This window comes from Patagioenas fasciata, chromosome Z (genome assembly GCF_037038585.1).
Source record: "Patagioenas fasciata isolate bPatFas1 chromosome Z, bPatFas1.hap1, whole genome shotgun sequence".
In the NCBI taxonomy this organism is placed as follows: Eukaryota; Metazoa; Chordata; class Aves; order Columbiformes; family Columbidae; genus Patagioenas; species Patagioenas fasciata.
Window position 1 is genome coordinate 62,513,512 of NC_092560.1, and position 21,713 is coordinate 62,535,224.

A 21,713-nucleotide genomic window follows, 5' to 3' on the forward strand; every position below is an offset into this window, starting at 1 on the left:
CCGCTGCTCCCCGCCCTCTCGCCCCATTGGCCGTGGCGCAGAGGGCAGGTTGCGCGGGGCCGGGCGCGGGCACCTCCGCCCCGGGCCGCCCGAAGGGCGAGGCGGCGGCAGCGGAAGAAAGGGGGTGAGGGAACGGCGAGCACCTCCCGCGCAGCGGGCACCTGCTTGGCCGTCTGCTGCTTCGCGGCCCGGAGGCACCGTGTGCCCCACTCGGCCCGTCCCTGTGCGTTAGTGGGTGGGAGCGGGGCCTCCTCGCACCATCCATGGACGGGCGTTGTGGGGGAGCCGTGTTCACCGAGGCGCCGGCCTGGCGCAGGTCCCGGGCCTGCGGGGTTCCCGGGCGCCGCCGGCCACGGGCAGGGGGTGAGCTGGTTCCCCCGCGGGCCCCCGGGGAGAGAGGGAGCCGATGCCCCGGAGCCTTCCGCCGGCTGCCGAGTCACCCGCGGCAGCGCCCGTTTGTTACAGGGATAAGCGGAGTCGCAGCGAGGTGACAGCCCGGAGCACGACGGCTGCAGCGGCCGCTCGTATCAGTCGAGCAGGGCCGGCGGCTGGCGCTGCCGGGAGCGGATCTCCTGATGCGCTGCTTCTATCTGGCCTCTCGTCAGTGAGGTTACTGAACACAGGAAGGGTGTGTGTTCCTTCGAAGGATGTGTTTGTGTGTTTGTTTCAACAACTTGTTTTACCTTGACGGTGAAACTGCCACATATGAATTGGAAATAGGGTTACACTTGCTGGCAGAGCATCAAGATTAGTTCAGCCTTCAGCCAGGCTGATGGAGGGACAGCAGCCACATTTATGGGATGCCTGCGTGGTGGCTTGCACCCAGGCAGTGATGGTGGTGGAGTCTCTAGTCCAGATACATCCACAGAACCTACCACCACAATAGGTACATACATGGGTGTTTCTGCGGGAGGTGAAAGTAATAGTGATCTATGCTAACGCTGTTGGGTCAGCAGTGAATCTTCATACTGGATCTGATACCCAGGTCTAGCTGATTTAACGCCCTTTCTAATACAGTAGGTGACATTGGTTGCTATGAGGGACACAAGACCTGTGCCCTAAGGGTGACATTTATATCCTTACAAGAATCTCTTCTCTGACATTAAGGCAACATATATTTCGAAAGTCTGATCTTTTCCAGTCTTACTGTCCTCCACCCTCTCCTTTTTTAAGCCTGTGAAAGTGATGTCTGTGGATTTACATGCATTCAGTAAAGTCACAATAATGTGACATACTGATAGCAAAAGTGCTGACAGAACAACATACATGAAGAAGAACAAATGTGCACTGTGGGAAAGGGTTTCAGTTTTCAATGCTGTGTGAACAGACATGAAAAAAAAAAGCATTTTTTAAATTTGATCAGCTTTTTAATGTTGTTGTCTAATTGCTTCGAAATCTAAAATGCAGTTTTAGAAAAAATAATTGATTTTGAAATAACGCATACATAGATAAATGATAGTATTGTGGCAGTCCGGTCTGCCCAGGAAAAATAGAACTTTTAAAATGTTTTGCTAGTTTTAACAGCTCTCTATCTTTTACAAAATTTGAGAATCGTTCTGTCACAAGCACAGAGCTGCATGTGGGAGTAGAGGTTGCTTAGTTAGATTTGCCTAATTGTCAGAAGCAAATTATAAGCACTTCAAATACTTTCAAAAGAAAGCACAGCACAAAGGTTGTTTTTTCTTATCTTCTAAACAGCTTTCTGTTCCAGGAAAGCTGACCCAGGTGGAGAGAAAGCTCTGGATTCAGGTGGTGTAATTGCACAAGATTTCTCAACAGTCGTTGCCTACACTGAGACTTTGGTGCTCTGACATTGGAGGCCATAATATGGGATTAAGTTAACACAGGTGCAGCAGCCATTTCTAGTGTAAGAAAATAATTATCTTGCTTCCCTGAAGTGATTCAAATTTTCTTAATGACTAAGGGCAGAGGAAATTATGTATGTTTTTGTGTTTCTGTGTGTTTTTTTTCTCTTATTTTCTTACCCACAGATCCAGTCTTGGGAGCTCTTTTGACCATCTCATAACAGACTCCATGTCCTCAGAAGTCTCAGTGTATAGTAGAGGGTGCTCATGTCCTTCTGTGGGTACATATACACATGTATGTACATGAAGGACTGAACAGTATTTTTCATTCTATGACGTCTGTGTTATAATGGATACATCTAAGGAAATAATTAAAAATACAGAGCAGCCAGGAAAATCAGTGAAAAAACAACAGAAGTATAGTTTTGAGTGCAAGGATATTAAGATCAGTTTTGTGAAGTAGTTCTTTAATTAGTATAATAGAAATCAGCCACAGACTTGTGGAGGATGTGAGCTTATTGTATCTACCCATTGTGTGAAACTTTTAGAGTTATTAGAAAAGAATCAGTAAATTTTAGGAGTTTCCCTTTGATCTGATGGTTCTGATAACTAGAACTCCTAGTCAAGATGAAAAGTATGATCACACAAAAGCCTTAGTCTTCAGAGCAATGAAGACACTTAAAGTGGAACTGAAAAACTGAAGAAATTCCACTTGCACCCTGAGTAGTCATGCTGTCATAGCAACAATGTTACACGTTGTAGCATTGAGTAACCAGTGGAAAACTTCTGCTTGTGTGAAAACCACTTAGGTGCTAAGTCAAAAATATAATGTAGAAAAATAGAAATCTTCGGAGTTACAATCATTCATGGAAAAAAAACCTAATTAATATGAAAAATACTAGATAAGAAAACATGCACACTGAAAGTTATTAGGATAAACTTTTACTTGCCTCAGAGTAAACTTTTTCTGATTTTAATGTTGTCACAATTTCTAAAAGATTAATAGTGAAATACATGAATCAACTACTATAGGTTGATTAAATGAGCTTCTATAACCAACTATGGTCATATTTCTAGCTTGGTGAAATATTTAAATTACAATACTTGATGTTGTTTTTTCTTCTTCCAAGGCTCATATTTATTCAGCGTGTCTCAGCTGCCATGTGATGTTGCTTATAAAGCTCCTTTAGCCAGCTGATGTGTCCAAAACCTTACCTGTGTTGCTCAGAGGCAGCCGGAATATGGACAAATGAACTACGCAAAGCTCTCTAAGGTATATGTAACCGTGATTTTAGCACGCAAATGCCCATGTAGGCATGTGAATTGGTGGCTATTTTCTAGAGGTGCTCTGCTGGCCTCCACTTACGAAGTAGCTATGTGTTCAGCTGGCAGTAAAAGTGGCTATACAGCTGATTTTGTAAACTTTGGACTGAGCTCTTAACGTGTTGCAGGTCTGAAAAACATCTTGCATGATGAAGTCAGATTAAATATCTGAAATTCAGTAACATTTTTGACTTACTTGACATGGGTCAATCTTTCTGTGGTGGGAAGTTTAGCTGTGGGAAAACTTTCTTGTTGCCTTTTTTGCTTAATTTTTGTTTAGCTGTCATGCTTTTGACAAATAAAGTTTTTCAGGAAAGCAAACAAACAAACATTAGACTAAATACTGTCTGTATGCCAAAATAAAATCATTATTAGTAGACAATGGAAAGAGACTGGATCAAATGTTACATAATAATCTTTAATTAATCAGTAGAAAAGCAAAAATATGCAAGGAGTAAGCTGAAAAAATCTGTGAAAGGAAGTAGGCAATTCTGTAATATAATTTGAATAGAAGTAACATTGGAAGTAGATAAGTTTATATTTTTAAGCCTATAATATTTTCCTGCCCACATATTTTCATATAAAATCATCACAGACAGTAACAGTATTAAATTTATTTTAAAAGTTCTAGTTATTACTAGTATTACTAGCAATATTAGTAGCACTTCTGGCACATTTCTGTTGTACCTGATAAGACATCTTGATGAACAGGGGATTTTGCTGGGCGGGGGAAGTCTCTGGGGAGTGAGAGCAGCCCCGTCGTGTCCTGTCCCTGTGCTTCTCACTGTGTGACTGTCTGGGACAGAGCTGCAAATGCCCCTGCCAGGGGACCTGACGCTGTGCTGGCGTGCAAGGCACCTCTGCTGCCCCGTAGGACAAGAAACACAGATCTGTAATTCACTCCACAGTCATGTGTTCCATGTTAGTCAATCACGCTACTGCAGTTTGAGGGATTTTTCCTGTTTAAACAATGCTGTTAATATTTGTTGTACACTGACTTTTTCCTCTGTGATACCATTTGTCGCTGCAGCGATAGGTAGTTTTATTTTAGCAGTTAGGAAGCCTACACTAATGGTTAAAATGCTTTTAAGTTTGCAAGTTTGTTTGTTTTTTCCAGCCCATTTCTTTGCAGCACTATAAATTAAGATAGCTTCTTCCTCAACTCTTGCTTATACTGTTTTTTTCAGTTTTGTGGGTTAATGCTGCATTTTTGTTTGTTTGTTTGTTGTTGTTTTTTTTTTTTTCAGTTTGGCAGTTCTTTCTTACCTTTCAGAGGCCAACAGCATAAAAGGGAAGTTCATAGAAGAGCAGGAAGAATTATGTGTCAACATATTTTCATATTTTGGAGTGCTTAAAATAATTTTGGCTATTTCAGGTCTTACCTGATGAGTTACAAGTAACAAGTTACAGTAGCTAAGTCAGACCTTATGCAGAAAAAAGAAAAAGTTATTAATTAAATTTGTCTTGGGCACAAACTGTGGCACCTTCACTTAAGTAAACTAATATCTTTTTAAAACGCTTGCTAGATTGGTTTTACTGGGAGCGTCCGAATAAATTTTGTAAATATTAGGAAATGTTTGCATTGTTTTGGCTTTCTGCAGTTGGCTGCGTGTGGTGGTTCATTTTGTTGTGACAAGGTACTGTACCAACAGCTGTGGTGGAAGCTGAAACACCCCAGCACTGCACAGGAAATTGTCATCTGTCAGGTCCTATTCTACCCGATATGTTCTGCAGGTTTTCCGTGAGAGATGTGAAGACTGAACACTCTGTCCGAGGATCCTGGCTGTAACTCTGTGATGGTATCAGTGTGATAGAAATTTCAACCAAGTGGCAAGCTTCCTTCTGCTGTTTTTTGTGTGTTTTTTTTTTTTTTTCTGGAGGTGTGATAACAGGACTGGGGACTGCGTTAGACAGACATATTCTGTAGCTTTGAAAAAAGAATTGAAGCTGAGCATTTCTGTTTGAAAGCCGAAGCTTTTATCAAGTGTACTTTTATCAGGCTCTTTACCAAAGACACCTGTGATTAAGTCAGTGGACCTGTGATTTTTGCAGCCAAATTAACAGCCATGGAAGTGGCTTAACCCATGATACGGTTTTGTAACATTCCTTTCTTTGTTGTCATACTTGGCTTTGTTTTTTTTTTTTCAACACATCCTTGTAAAATAAACTGAAGTTTCTCTGGAAAATGCACTACCTCTGTACAAGTTGTGTTCTCTGTTTCGGTCCTGGTGAAGCACTCCTAGAAGATTGTCAGTAATTTTGCGGTGAAATTTGATTTTTTTTTGTGAAGATACCTAGAACATCTTAGGAAAGAAGGCAGAATCCTTTATAGTACATGCTGAGACTGTATGCTACCTCTGCAGCATTAAGGCTGGCTTGGGCATGTGATTTGAGGCTAGGTGTGAGTTATGATCAGCTGAAAGTTTAATAGAACTTTCTTCTTGTACTATCCTGCCCATGTGGAGTTGGGTTTGAAAGTGCTTCCAGCTGTCAGAATGGATTAACAATTAGTAGTGCAATGCAACAGCTCTTCCATTGCCTGGTGGAAGAATTCTAATAAATGCTGGGACTGAGCAATTTGGGAAAGATTTTTCCTTTTTATAAGTACTTGCCATTGCAATTATTTGGAAAGTTCTTGTGTGCTATGCAGCTACTGTATGTAATCAAATCTTGCATGGAGTGAATTAGATCACATTAAGCTTTGAATTCTGAAAGATCCAGGACCAAAAAAAATAATACAAACCAACAAGCGACTGGATACTATCTGTAAATCAGAAACTTGGTTCTTAGAAAAAGCTACTTATGCTCATTGGAAAAAGGCTAATTTTGTGGGAATGATTCGTGTAGTAGGTCAGTTATCTTTGAGAGGACACTGGTTGCAAAATCATTTGAATAAACCCAGCTTTAGTAAGCCTGCAGCAAACGATAAGCTATATTCGCAGCTGAGTGCTTTTAAAAAGGTTTGTGAGAGGTCTTTAAGGAAATGTTTTATTTTCTGTAAATTCTCTGTTATTCCAGCAGAGGGTAGTTTATCCTCTAGGAAGCTAGGTGTGTTGAAGGCATGATCAGGAAAGGTAACATAATGATTCCCATTTAGTTTTATTTGAGATAGGGCAATAAAAATTAACTTCAACTGACTGACCTCATCAGATTAACAAATGCTGAAAAACATACCGCTAGGCTACAATATGTTCTTAGGCTGGAACTGGAAAAGACAGCCAAGTTCAACAGTAGTCCTGTTACCAAGTGCTTCATTTGTCCTTTAAGAATTACTGCAGTTTACTTATGCTGGGAACAGTTGCATTATCAGCCTGATACTTAAGAGCTACTTAACTTTCATTTGTTAGCTAGTAAAGCAGATACAACATGAAACATTTTTTATGCAACATGCATAGAATTGCTGTATCTGGAGAGCATGCAGCTTGTTTATAGTTGCTTTAAAACCCATTTGAGATCTGGACTGATGCAATTGTGCCTGATTTTTGCTCTTTAGGGCAGGGGCATCTTAGCTGTGGTAGTGAGGCACCTACCACTTAAAGCCTGGTACAAAGTTGGGAGTGGTTCTGCTGGGTATGGTATCTGTCACCCTTATTTCTTCCACTCTACGCTGCTACAGCAGCTTATGTTAAGGAGAATGTATGTTTGTGGATTGTTGTGATAGTACCCACCTGCATCTTCTCTCTGCTACACAGATAGTATGTGCTGACTAGGGGGATACTCTTTGTGAGTTCTCCTCTAATATCTTATTTTAAATTGGTTGTCAGGAAGCAGTCCTGCTGGTGAGCTTCTGTGTCTTGTCAGTCCTGAAGTGCAGCAGAAGCTCTTCTGATGTGAGAGCATGAGGGAGTGCAGAGACCACTGGATCCTGGAAGGGATGACAGAAGAGATTTGCAGATCCGCATCCATTCTGATGCCATAGTTCCATGAAGACCTCAGAATTAGTTTCCATTCAAAACAATGTTTCATCTCCTCATGGATGTTAGCCATTTTACCTGATTTCTGGAATGATCATGGAAAGAAAAGGCAGGGTGTGGTCTGAGAGTCCTATGAGGAAAACTAAGCATGAGTCTATACTTCAGGATGCTTTGAGCCTCTGCGGACCTTGAGCTGACATGTGAAATTTTGAACACAGCCCTTAATAAACCACCTAACCGAATAGTAAGTAACACAACAGCAACTAATATTTATCATTTTTTTCATCTTAATCAGAAGCCTAATGTGATCAGCACTATGCTGCATATTTTAATTTTGAACACCTGTATCATTTGCACTGAAAAAAAAGAAAGCAGCAGTACTCCATTAAGAAACCTGTGAATATGATTACTGTCAATTATGTCCACAGAAACGCTTCCATGGCTAGTTTTATCTTGGCATTACTGTCACTCAGAGTTTTCCCTGTGGTGTATGCGACCTTTTTTTTTTTTTTAGTATATGTCTGAGTCAGATAGGCCTGTAAGTCAAATCTAGCCTCATTCCTCTGTGTTACAGCCTTTTCCCCTCCTCTCCTGGTTTTGAATTTGCTTTCAGAAATGACACATTCTTGTTTTCTATTTATTGGAAAAAAACCTGGACTATGTCAAGGAGGAAAATGTATCTAAATTCTTTATTCTGAAGCAACACAGGTATAATCAATTACCTTGATTCCATTTTTAAACCCATATTCTACATGATCAAAGGAATACAGAAAAGCTTCTGTATGGATCAATAGAAGATTTATGTCATGGTTTCCACCAATTATACAAGAAGCCTAGGCAATTAGTCTCTTAGGGCAGGCACTTTGGTTAGGTATCTTACTAACATGGGATGGTTCCAGGCCTGAGTACCTATCCAAGATCACTGTTGTCTAAACACCAGACAGGCAGGAGAAGGTGTAGGCACCTGGGACAGTTTTTCCAGGGTCACAAAAAAGGGTCGGTGCCAGAGTGGTTACTTGCCCATCCCTCGCATTTTCGGTTGACTCTGTTGCCTTCCAAAGTGGAAATAGCTTTGTCTGGAGGAGACAGACCCCTTTATAGTTGACCTAGTGTATTTAGTTTGAACTTTATACTGTTTCACTGGTAAGCAGTTTTCAAAGGGCTAATGTCTGGTTAATTGAGACTGCAAGCTTGTCACAGATGGAGAATGTATCTGTTAGCAATTAATATACTTTAAATAGGCATAAATAAATGTTGAACCTCTGCATTCTATAATGAACAGTTCACCATTTATTAAAGGTATACATTAGCTTAGCAATATTTTCAAGCAGTTTTTAAGTTAATCTTCGTAAGTATGTCTGATATTTATATATCCTCTCCATTGTTATAGCACCTGACTCCATTAGATTAGCAGACTGGAACAAAAATGAACTCCGTTCTCTTTGGAAATGTAGATAGATAACAGTTTAAAATAATATACAAGTTGAATTCCTGGTGCTGTTTTCTTCACCAGCTGGAAAGCCTCTCACTGTCAGAAGGGCATTCCTTGTGTTTGACATTAAGGGTGGGGGAATGTTTGTGTAATTATAAATGTTAGACTTGCAAACACGCCTTTTGATTGCAACAGCCTGAACTTCTGCATGTCAACAGAAATCGTAACTTTTCACAAGATAAACCTTGGTTTATGTACCTTGGCATCGTTGCTTCTCGTTTCTATAGCATTTCAGTATGTATATTGGTAAAATGTAGCTGAATTTTACATGCGTGCACATTTTAGATGAGACATTTAGATAATGTAAATACTCTTGACTAAACATTCAGTTGCTACAGCTACTGTATGCAGCTGTAACAGTTTTGGTATTGTGATGAAAGCTCAAATCGCACGGAGTATGAGTAATTACCTGTGATCATACAGACTTGTGTTATCTTGTGCAGTGCTGCTGAGCCTAGTATTAATTTTAGAAAGGTGGTTGGTTGCTGAGATCCAAACATTCACGAGGAATTCTACGTGATTCTTGTTGTACAGCGTGAAAAAACTTAAGTGCTCTGCAGTGTTTCTGCAGTGCTTCAACTGTGGCTTTGTTGTTGTTGTGTTTTTTTAATTTGGTTTCAGTTGGAAGAATTGTTTAAGAACATGAGGATGGATTTAGGAAGTGGAGTGGCTGTAGTCCTTATCTAATCTGAGAAGGAAGAAAAAAAAGAAGATTGAAGCTGCCACCATGTCATGCGAAAGGTTGCACTTTATGATTGTTTGCTTTAGTACAGTAAATGAAGTGTCCGTGTGCCACCCACCCTTGCCTAGATAAAATGACTTTCACATGTGTGACATGTGTTGTCTAATCCTGGAAATGACTGGGCAGCTGTCAGAAAAATGATAGCTCAGGGTGTATTAAGTTTTGTACCAAGCATTTCTGTGTTATGGGACATACTGACAAGAAAGAAGAAGGAAAACAATGCAAAGGAGCAGTGTTTCTTTTTGAATGATAATGGCCTATGGAAATCTCAAAGTTATTATGCCATCTCATTTGTAATTTATTCCTGCATGTGTGTCTAATATGCTTATTGCTGTAATGCTTCAACCGCACCTACCTGAACAGGTGCAAGTGTAGCAGTGTTGTGGGGCACCTTCTCTGACATCTTGGGCCTGGAAGGAATGTGTATGATGTATCACTGAATTCATGGATATGCATACCATGTGGAAAGCATTCCTGTATCATGTCCTGATGCATATTAATTAGACAAGTGAGATATTCATGTGAGGTAAATCAGATAGTTTCTTGGAAATATAATGATTCATATCACAGCTGAGAATCTAACCCAATATCCCTAATTAGGGGAAATTACACTCTATGTTACAAATAATCTAAAATAATTTTATGTATGTTCAGGGAGAGAGATACACATAGAATGTTTTACTTTAATGATTAATGGTTAATCATGTTAATTTTATTAGTGTGATGAGAGAAGTGATATTATCTATAAGGCTGTGGAAAGATGGTAGCTTTTAAGAAGATGGCTGGTGTGGCATACAAATTATGGAAGGTTTGGTGATGAGACTGGAAATAATGGAAGAGAGGAACACAACGGGAGCATGTGGAGAAGTGTAGTTGGAGAGGACTTGTTTTGTAGGCTGACTTTTCTTCTGAGTGTCATGGTGTATCCAAAAGGTTTTATTCATTTCCTTGTGACCTTCATTGAATTACAGTAAGTGCTCTGAGTCTGGGCTGCTCCCTTTTAAACTGTATTGCCTTGTGTCCCCTCAGAATGGTGCTGCTGCCCAGGTCCTCCATGTTATTTCGCTGCTCTGGCAGTGACATCTTGCTTCTTGACCTCTCCTATAACTGGCTGGACACCACACTCACAAGGAAAAGCACAAGTTGCTGCACCTTTGAGATCTGCAGTGCCTTGGTGTTCGGTGTTGGTGAATTAGCATCATTAAGGTTGGCTGCTTAGGCAGCCCCTCTGAAAAGGAGGGTTATATGGCAAATCCCAGCAAGCTGAGTGGAGAGCTGCGTGGGAGAGATCTTGAAAATAACTTCAGATAAGGGAATGTCTTAAGCAGTGTCATTGTCTGGGATTTGGATACCACGGTCTCCTTCAGCTCAGGATCCCTTTCCTGAAATTGACCATATTGCCTTTTTTGTTCAAAAACTCTGACTGTTCTGTTCCTTGCTTGCCACTCCCAATGCATGCTATGCACTAGCTCAGCAGTTAAAAGGCAGCAGGCTTGCGTTTTGTTCCTTCCTCTGCCGGAGGGAGCTCTAATCAACGTCTCCTATCTTCCAGGCAAGTATCCTGGCTGTAAAATACTCAGAGGTGGAATGGTTGCAGTGTCTCCTTTTGAAGGTGTTTCGCTTTGTGTGGAATAATTAAATATTAATTGGGAGTGCAAAAGAGGATCCATTTACAGATTAGCTCACACATCTGGGAGTACAGAAACGTGGGTTTTAAGCCTTAGCTTCAGGGAATGCTTGTCATGAGTCCTGCTGTCTGTCTTCAGCCTGGTTTTCTGAGGATGTCCTTGTTTAGGGTGTCACAGCTGAGGGGAGCAGAGGAATGTGTAACTATCCACAGATATGAACAGAAATGAAATTGATTAAAATTAAGATGGTACTAGACATGTCAGCTATCTTAAGCAATAGCAACTGAATATGCTGATATTCAGGGTCAAGTAGCAGTCATGATGCTGAATATCTGATTTTGAATCTTAAGCATCAAATCAAACATCTAAATCCTACCTGTAGTATACTTTTACAGATCTAACGATGCATGTCAATGCTGAAAATGTAAGGTACTGTTAAAGTCCCGTGTAATCTCTTGAACCGCTATCACTGCTTTGACTCTTTTTTGAGTCTCTTATTTTCATGACTTCCTACTTCCGTATCTGTTGCCACTTAGTCTTGCAAGAATGTCTCAGTTCCTTTTTGCTAGATTCCATGTCTAAAATGTCTTCAAATACACTACATCATGTATCTGTTCAAAGCTGATTATCCTACCAATGGTTTCTGTAGGTTGTTTTTAACTTTCATCACATCCTTATTGGAGTGCTTTCTGATACCATACTAGCCAACTTGACTAATATATGACAGTGATGGTATCGATGTTCTTTCTGCTCACTTGTTTCCTACAGGAACTAATCAATCTATTTAATCTGAATTATTATCCTAGTTTTTGTTTATTATTTTACTGGATAGTCATCAGTAGTCACCTTTGAGAGGTTAATGATTCATCCCGTATCCTATACAAATGTATGAAGGTTTAAATAGTAGACATGGACTATACCAATCGTGTTTCTATTAATGAGCTGAACTTTTCTGGCATTTGGGAATGATGCAGACTATGGGTCTTCGTTCTGTTTCTCTGATAATAATTGTACTGTCAAGAATTTTTGTTTTTTTTTTCTTTCCAGGTGGAACTGTAATAATAACTGAATTGTATTTTCAAGCTGTAACCTGATATGATCTGAGTTGACATGTACTAAGCACATACTAGTGACTTCAATCTAAAGGATTGTAGTAGGTGTTAAAGTTAGCACTTTACTGCAAACCATGTTTTTTAGTGAAATTCAGAAATAGTCAAGAAGGCTAAACTGGTTATGGTAGTTTGTGTTCAGTGTCATAAAGCTTTGCTAATAAATAGTGTGCTTGTTAAGACACTCCCGGTAGCTAAGAAAATCCCCAATAAGCCCAGAAATTTCTGTAATAAAATAAGTGATTTCTGTAAATGTCTAGTATCTAGTTATTGTTAATACAAAAGCTGATGTCATAGACATTAATGTTTGGAGGAGTTCCTACTTCCTACTCAGGAAACTTGAATGCCAGAGGCATCTGTAGTGAACAGTATTTTGAAAAAGTGTGTCTGTTATTGTGGGACCTTACTGGCAGTTCTAAGCATTGTGTTTGGTCTGGGAATAAGAAGAGAATGTGTTAGGGCAAAACCTAATCATTTCTAAACTATAAAGCCTGGTTTAAAGGCTACTATAATAGTACCCTAGGTGTCAGAAATATCACAGCATGGCAGATTAATGGGTATTTTAGTGACATGAAGAACTGCAGTATCTATTCTAGTAGACCAGCATGAACTTTTCAAAATACTAGTTGTTCTACCCGAAGTACACACAAATATTAATATCAGTACATTTTAAAGATAATGGATAATCATGACATTTCAAGAGCACCAGTAGAGCTAGTTTTGACTATATGTTTTCCCACTGATTTGAGAGTGTAATGTATTTTCTTTCATTCTTAATATACATTATCTACCCCTTTTATCTGTGCAGAGTAAGAAGCACTATTTTTTTAATACTTTTGTTAAATGTTTGCAGTGTTATTTAATTTTTTTCTCTGTGCTGCATTAAGCCAACAATAATAAGTACAATGTATGGTTTTCACTTAGACTGTTGTACTCAGTTACTGTACTCAAGGTGTTTAGCATTGCAATGATTTCTGATAATTCAAAACTGAATTAACTGCTTCTACACATTTTCACTCTTCAGCTCCCAAATTATTTGGTATTAATGAGAAAATCTTATTCCCTTTGTGAACTTACCAATAAAACCTAAAGTAGTTGTGATGCTGGTTTTAGGGGAAAAAGTATGCAGAGATGCTTGAAATTGCCCAGCTACTAACTTCTCTCTAATTTCTCCTTAATGAGGAAGAGGTCAGAGAGTTTTTGATAGTCAGCCAAGAAAGTTGCATCATAAATATTTTAAACTTACAAATAAAATTCCATTAATTGCAACCTGTTTCTATGAAATGGTAGTGATGCACCTAAGTCAAATTAGATTTAAATCATGCTGTGTTGTTCTTGGCTGGTGTTTTCAGGATATTTATGTTAGCAGGATAATTGATACCTGTGACTGAATTGAAGGTACACTGAAAATGTCATCAGCCATTGTCATGATGAGATGTGCAGATGGGCTAAAAGTTCCATTATATCTTTGTTAGTGATTTTCTTCATCAGTTATTACTTCACTGACAAGCTGTATGTTAGGAATTTCTGGTGGTGGGTTTGTTTGTTTGGCTATTTGTTTTGGGGTTGGTTTTGTATGTTTGTTTTGGGCTTTTTTTGGGGGAGAGAGGGAGGAGGTTTTTTTTTTGAATCTTAGAACTTTTTATATATTCTTAATTTCATTTTTTCCTTCTTGTTTTTTTTTTTTTTCAAGCAGCTTCAAATTCAATTTGAACTGTCCAATTCATTCAGTTATGTGAGAGACGTGAACAGTGAGTAATGTAATTTTGGATATCAACTTGTATAAAGTATTATAGTATTGGATAACAACTACAAGTTCTGACTCAGAGTTTCTTGTTTCATTTTAAGGACTGACTTTTTTCCCTCCCTTTTTCTTGGGTTGCGTGTGTGTTTATTACTCCTAAAGCTGCCACTTTGGCTTATTCCTGGAAATAATGTTGATGCAATTGTATAGGGAACAGAGAAGTTAAAACTGATCCAGATCATCTCTCCTGTTTTCAGATCACCAGCCTTAATGCCATTACTGGACTCCAGCAGGTCATGTGGTTTTGATGAAGATTGCAGAGAGACATAGAAGAAGAACTGCATACTAAATTTATGCTTCGTTCCCTCCATGAGCTTAAATTCAGCTTCCAGAAGTTTGTTTAGCAGAATGCTTAGTAGAGGCAACAGAACTCTTGAGCACTAATGAGGTACAGGAAGATAAATACACTTCATAATAAATTCATGTTACTATCCACTTAGAACAAATGTTAAGGAGGCATATGAAAATTAAATATTTATAAATAAAATGAATGGAATTGCAAAACAAATTTCAGTCTTTAAGAGGAAGGGGAAGCCTTCTGAAAGCTAAAATTGCTGTTACAGTAACTGGAAGGCTCAAATATTGCACAAGAGATTTAAACTGACAGCAGATGAACCGTTTAGGGAAATGAACAACTGAACAGCTTTATTTCCAGTAGACATAATAGACTGAACAGATTACTTGTGGAGATTATATCCTCAGGATTGAAGGGCTACTAAGGTGTGTAATTTTTTTCCAGTATTAGGCATTAATGAACGGCATTTAAAAAGCACACTGAGAGATGATGCTGCTAGTTTTCAAGAAGTGAGCTCAGACCTTAGTGGAATTTATTTTTTCAGTAGGACTACCCTTTGCTTTTCAGCTTGCTCTTGCTGTTTGATCTTCAACTTGTTCCTGAGTCTTTACCATGATGGCTGGATGGTTTCATTTTGCTAAAGATAGCTTGCAGTTTAAGAAAAGTTTGACAAAGGATTTACTTGTTGTCCTGTTGAAATCTACATTTCAGAAACTTTTGTCTAGTTATTTACATCAATAACTTGAGGCTTTCAATTATAGATTTTTGAAAGGCATACCTTTGTCTTCATAGAGATTAGATTGCAAAAAAATTACCAATATGGAGATTTTCACCCAAAAAATGACTCTGTGCAGATCTTTACAGATCTATACTTGCTGATCTATTGGGATAAACAGCAATGACTGCGTACTTTACATGATATTTAGTTCAGGGTGACAGACTGAATAAATAGCTGAGAGGAAATTTACTGCTTGTTTTCAGTATGCCATTTCAATGATGCAATGAAAGAGAAACAGTTTGAAATATCTCCTCTTGTAGGCAGCCTCAATTTTGCTTTCCAAGAACATTTCCCTGATAAGTCCAGCATTTCCCTCCTTCTTGAGTCAGAGTACTACCCATGTCAGTGCTTCCTTGGTAATTATAAAGTTGTCCCACATGTTTCTCTATCCTTTCGCTTCTGAGTAATGCCTTTGCTTGTGCTCTTTGCATGTGTGTGTGAACACGTCTTTATTTGTCAGAGACTCCAGTGAACACTGACTCCTGTTGGGTTTGCTTCATGTCTATGGTATCTCTGATGGTCTGGATCTCCATTCTGCTGGACACTGTAAACCAGGAAATATACCTAGTGCTTTTTGTTTGTTTTTCCATTTCCAGGTTTGCAAATACAGATCTGCTCCTATTGCCACACTACTTGGTAATGTAAACATTTTCTATGTATATATTGCTTATAGCAGCTTTCGTTTGAAAAACAGTACTGCTGTGGGTTTTTTTTTACAAAGTTAAACCTTCCTGAATGAGATTTGAACATGTGAAAAAGATGGATTGTTAATATTTTTTTCTGTGCCATGTGTTCATTTCTGTTGTTAAAATGATGAGGCAGGTACTCTTCCAAGAGAAGTGGAGAACACACAGTCCTGAACAGTCAGTAATCACATTTCTTGGATAAGGTATTTATTTTAAAATCCAGTATATTTAGCAGATCAAGTATGTTACTCGTCTGTAATCAGGGCAATGGACAACATCCTGGAACAGAAGTGAAAGCAAACATTGACTAAGATGGGATTGTATTTTTAATTACATAATATTGAATGTTTGTCAGCAGGAGAGACAAAAAGAAGAGGGACATCAGAGGCTCGTGTATGGGTGTTACAGTATAGATCTGCCAGATATTTAAGGGGCTATGTTGTTTTGAGCATGTGATTTGGGACTAGTTCAACTGGAAAAGTGCACAGCTATCTAAGACAGTAGTACCAAGACCCAGGAACAATTATAGGTTTCAGATATATGTTTTAACAGATAGCACCAATACCTCATGTGTTTGCTGACAGCTAGAGACTTCTTGGGCTGGAGAACGGACAGTGAGGGTAGAGGACAGGGGCTGACACCTACCCATAGAAGGTTTCAGGAACCTTGTGCCAATGTCAGACTTGATGCACTGTGGTCTCATGGTCATCTAGTATGCTTGAAGGCCTACATTTTTGTACTTTGTCCTCTGGCAAAGCTACCTGTATGTTCTTGGCATTAACAAGGCCTTATATAGTATGTTTTATATATATTCTCAACCATGATATTGATTTACTCAAATAGACTGTGGTTTTATGGTTCTTGTGGATTTCTTGGTCTTTGACTCTTTTCAAGGAGTGAGGAGACCAGGAAGCCTTTTGTGAGTCTGTTTGGTAGCTCCGGGAGTTAGCACGGCACCAGCCCAGAAAGACACAGTTGGTGAGCTCTAGGATACAAAAGTAATTTGGTCTTTGTATAACTAGACTGGCTGGTGGGAATAGGATTCAAAATGTGAGATGCGTGTTGGAGAGGTGTGAAAATAGCTTAGAATGCAGCTGTACCCACGTGAACAATGGGTCTTGCAGCAGTGAGCCACATACCAGTTTAACACATACCTTCCTGTAACAAACTGTGTCCCGTGTGTAACTTGGTTTGCAGCAGGGCACAACGAGCATTTATAGGAAATCTGGAAGGTCTGGTGCTGTCTTCTCAGGCTTTATACACAGCCTGAGTAAGTGATATAAAAATCAAATATTTGAATTTTTTTTTTCTATGTGTATTTAAGTGTCCCGAGTCTTAAAAAAGCAAAGTCTACTCTTTCACCAGAAATATGACAAACTTAGTCTTTTTACAAAGATTTTTTTTTTTTTCTTGGAGAAACTGTGTTATTAGGTAGTATTAAGAAGAAGAATAAAAAGAAACCACGCTGCTTTTTTTTTTTTTCCAATGTATGTGCCAAATTATTTTCAGTACTTTCTGATGCAGAATATTTTTGGTTGTTCCAAAGCTATGGAGTTATTCGCTAAAAATAATCCATGGAGATTGTCTCATCATGCTTAGAAACCCTGCAGGATCAGCTTTCCGCGTTTTCAAATTTATGAACTGATAATGATAAAAATGAATAAAGTTAAAAAAAAAAAAAAGTCATGGAAGCACTCAGCAGGGATTTAGAAATTGTATATAGTAGTCATTAAAGGCTTTTTTTCTGCAGCTCTCAGGTTCCATGACTATCAACTTTACAGAAGCAAGCTAAAGGCTTTCTAAATTATTACCAGAAGCTTTCTAGGGTGGTACTCAACTACACATGAAGAAGTTTATGACTGCAATGTTACAGTAAAGGTAAGGAGAAAAAGGTCTTACATTTGGAGGACTGGTTTGTTGTTTTCATCTTCACTGGAAAGAAGCTTCACACGAACAGTTGAGGAGCATATAAGAAAAAAGCTTGCTCCAAAAGCACCGTAGGAAAAATCTCATAACTATGCTCTGTAGTTTATAGGGAAATTAGAGACATTTATGTGGGTTTCATATGATTTCACTAGTCATAATGTTGACTAGGTTTCTTCTGTGAAGCAGGGGCAATCTGGAACTGCATCCTATTTTAGGTCACAGTCTTATAACCATTTGAAATGAAACTGGGTGCAGGCTGCTTTTCTCTACACAGAGATTTTTTTTATTCTTTTTTTCTGTAGGTGTTTGGTGACTCATATTGGGTTTTATGTTCCTGAAAGGCTGTTGCCTGGAGTACTTTCACCTGAATATGAAGGTTAATTTTCACCTGTGTCTGTTCCCTCATCTCACTGAATGTGAACATGTAAAGGCCCATAGGAATGTGCAACTGAGGGAGGATGGGGTTAAGCAGCTGCCTGGACTTAGGAGCATTTCAGGTGCCATCGCAACCTCCCCTGAGAGCACGCAGAATTGTCCTCTGAGGCTGCTTGTCTGTCTCCTCTGAACACAGAGGATATCTTGATAACTTACTGACACAAAATGCTATATTCCTTAAGTGGTAAAATCAAGTGTGATCAATCCTGCTCCAAAATTCTGTGTTTTGGTGTATGGAATTATGTAAAAGAGGACTTGTGGTAGGATACAGACAGATATCTGTAAGAAAATGACATTAATTTAAAAATCAATTTCTTTATGTTGTTATAAGAAGCATAAGATGTTAAAAACACCAACCAAACCAAAACAAAAACAAAAACAAAAACAAAAACAAAAAAACAAAACCAAACCACACCAAAGTGTCCAGGGAAAATATTTTTGTCTGTTTGGTTTGTGTTTGTGTTTTTTTCTTTCTTTCTTTATATTTAGAGTTCTTTGTGAAGGATCAGTTGCAATGTTTCTGTTTTATAGACAGCTATATAGTAATTCTGCCGGTCTCTCTTGGTTGAAAAATACTGTTCACAATACAAAGCAGTCATGAGGAATGTAGTTGGACTTGAGTGAAATAAGAATCTGCTTTTACTGTCCCATCTACTGATGAGTATCACTTGTTGCTTGCAAGTGTATTCTATAAACTAACCTTATTGATTTCACTTAGTTGTAACAATGAACTCAATGGTATTAACAGAAAGCACCATATTATGGAAATCTGTTTAATTAGTTTCATTGTTTCTCTTATGTAATTTGTTAAAAAAAATGCTGTTGCACAAAAAAAATATGATTTTATTTCGATTTAGGTTTCCTTCAAATGAAATTGTTGAGAATGGGTTTGATTCTGCAAACTGCTACCCATATGAATAACACTGTGATACAAACAGCTATAAAATTAGTGTCAAACTTCATAGTGAGCCCATAGTCTATGATTCTATGATAGTGTGTGTCTTCAAAGTACTGACGTGGAATCTAGTGCCTTCAGTATTATTGTCTTCAGGATTAATGGGGAAAGCACTGCAGAAAGTTAGTTCAGGTGTCTGTAGCTCCTGGTTTTCCTTTAGTCTCTTTGTCCTTTTTGTTGTTGTTTCCCTGCTAAATTTAGTTTAATTTCCCAGCTGAGTATTTTTTCTTTTGATTTTTCCCTAGCAGCTTTCAGAAATCTTCAAGATGTGAAGAAAATAGAAGAAAATATTGTGGGTTTGTTTTCTGCAATGTGTGTTTCCAATAACAGTTTGCAAACATTTATCTTTTTTTCGATGGAAAAATGCTGTCTTGATCATTGTACAAAGGTGACAATGCCTCAGTTAGTGTGAATAAAAGAGCATTATACACTATCCTTTTACAGGAAAACTCGGCTTTTTTATTCTGTGGGTGCTGTAAAGATACTACTCATTAATCAGTGGCTGGGACTGAGTTTCAGCTTAAGCTTGCAAGCCTGTTCCAAAGAACAGGAAGGGAATAGTCCGGGGATCTTTTCATATGGTCATGTCTTCTGGCCTCATGGGTTTTTTTGCCATGGAGGTAGACTCTCTGTGTGTGATTTGGCTCTTGTTTTCAACTCCTTGTTCTGGAGAAACAAAATAAAGTAAAAAAGGGACTTAAAGAAGCATACTTTTGACCTGAAGACAGCTACTATAGAGCTTCCAATTTTCACTGTACTAAAGAACAAAGAGACTTCATTGAAGAACTGGGTAATAAAATGAAATAATGGAAAATGAGTCTGTGAAGTTAAAGTAATTGTAGTGATACAATACCGTGAGGACTATGCCAAGGCACAAAGGGACAATTTGTTCTTAGTTTTTGTTTCCAGCATCCTCTGTTATTAAACAGATCTCACCAAAACATTATCTCAATCTCCAAAAAAAGTTTTCTTAATGTCTGTCCTGCGTGTGGTAATGCTGATTCAAATCTTTCTTGTCCAAACTCTTCACAAACTTACACTGGCCTTGCAAAAATCATGTTTAGCAACTTATCTACAAGAACTGAATTCTTGTTCATCTTGTTCAGCATCACCTGGTGTAAATTCATTGGGCCAATTTACCATTGCCATTTAGGCTGAATACATGTGAAGTGGCATTGAATAAATTGGGAGTGAAATATGTGTGACTGTTCTGTGGAAGAAGGAAGGAATTTTCTTAGCTGTTTCCTCAATACCAGAAAATCTGTCTGCTCTATTCTGTGCCTTTTAAGATGATAAATCTCAGAGCATATTACAGTTTTGTACCTTATGACATTTGTATGTGCGGTCATTGAAAAGTCATTCTAGTAACCAATACTTTCATCTCAAGATGTAAAGACTTTTATAGTTAAGGGGATGTTTTCTGGCTGCATTACATATATGAAGCTACAACTACATTTTTAAAGTCTTAGTTTTTGAAATTTTTATCTGTGTTTATCAGGAGTGTGTTAGCAGCCATTGTCTGTGTTGTCTTTCTATTTTTGATGACAGGTAAAAATGCCTTTACAAAAATTGTTTGCCTGGCTTTACTGAAGTCAACATCAATTACAGCTGTTAATTGTTGTGGGATGAAGATTTTGACAGTAGAATCCCCTTGGAACAAATTCTCATTTCAAACAAAACCATTTTAAATTCTTCTTCAGAATGAATTTTACTGGGGGTCAGCACAAAGACTTAAGTGGAACATAAGATACTAGTTTATTCTGGCTCTGGACATGAACATTCTGGAGATGTATTTCATCCTCTTTAAGCTGTATGACAACATTCTTGATACATGCTTCTCTTGTTTATAAATCATTCTAGCACATGATAAATATGGAAAATGCTGCATGGAAGAAACTATTTTTTATTGTCATTTCAGAAATAAACTATTGACTTTGACCCCAAGCTTAAAATATATGATTCATTTCCTTGATTGCCTTGGATGGGCGTAGTTATCTTGATCTCCTATACTGGGTAAATGCTTTTTTTTGACTAGTGACATTATTAGCAATCTCACAGGTACAGAAATACACAAGTCATTGAACATGTTTATATCTAGGAGGGCTGATTTTTTTCTTCTTTTTTAATGTGCTATTTTGGGATGAAGTGATATTACTAGATTATTTTTTTCACTTAACAGCTGTGTTACTTTAATTTTTTCTCTTTTTAATGGCTTGAACTGAGGATGAATGTCCCCATACTAAAAAGTTAGATGAATGCAATAAAGAAGAAGTTAGTTTAACTTCAGTAATGTGAATGTATTTTCACAGTCCCACTTATTTGGACAACTGCTTTTTGTTAGCATTGTTTCACTGCTGTTTTATTTTGGATAACTACTATGGAAAAAAGATTGCCAAATAAAGCCTGTAAAAGCATCAGGTATACAAACTTTGCACTTGACTCAGACAAGTTTGCTGTTTGTTCCATTTTCCTTTTATAGCAAATGTTTCTTGTGAACAAAACAAATGACAGTATGCATATGTAGGCTTTGATTCAACAAACACAGCTGATGTTTGCATCCTTGAAGTCACTTGAGTTGCTCATTGTCTTAAAGTTAGCATATGTGGGTTCTGCTACATTGAAGCCTTAGAAATATGTCCGAATTTCCCCTCCATCCCTTCCCCTCCTTCATTCATACACTGGAGCAGTAGATCACACAATTTCTGTAATTATACATTTTAGGAAGTGCACTATAGCCTTGGATCTTCCCTTTGGTACCCTTGCCCCCAGCAGCATGTCTTTGCTTCAGTCTTTCTGTAAATGTAGTTGAATTTATTAATGT

The 21,713-nt window shown here is 38.3% G+C and overlaps 2 long non-coding RNA genes across 3 annotated transcripts; both read left to right on the plus strand.

Moving 5' to 3' along the window:
- Positions 1-108: 108 nt before the first annotated feature.
- Positions 109-14,566, plus strand: LOC139826405 (uncharacterized). Of its 2 annotated transcripts, XR_011736438.1 has the most exons (4): positions 109-2,100; positions 2,936-3,078; positions 13,710-13,764; positions 14,015-14,566. It is a non-coding gene; the product is annotated as an uncharacterized lncRNA (long non-coding RNA). The 2 variants fall into 2 exon arrangements; XR_011736437.1 differs by lacking the exons at positions 13,710-13,764; positions 14,015-14,566 and adding an exon at positions 4,863-5,267.
- A 918-nt stretch (positions 14,567-15,484) lies between these two features.
- LOC139826473 (uncharacterized) lies at positions 15,485-19,306 on the plus strand. The gene is made up of 3 exons (XR_011736553.1): positions 15,485-15,526; positions 17,327-17,454; positions 17,805-19,306. It is a non-coding gene; the product is annotated as an uncharacterized lncRNA (long non-coding RNA).
- Positions 19,307-21,713: the final 2,407 nt, after the last annotated feature.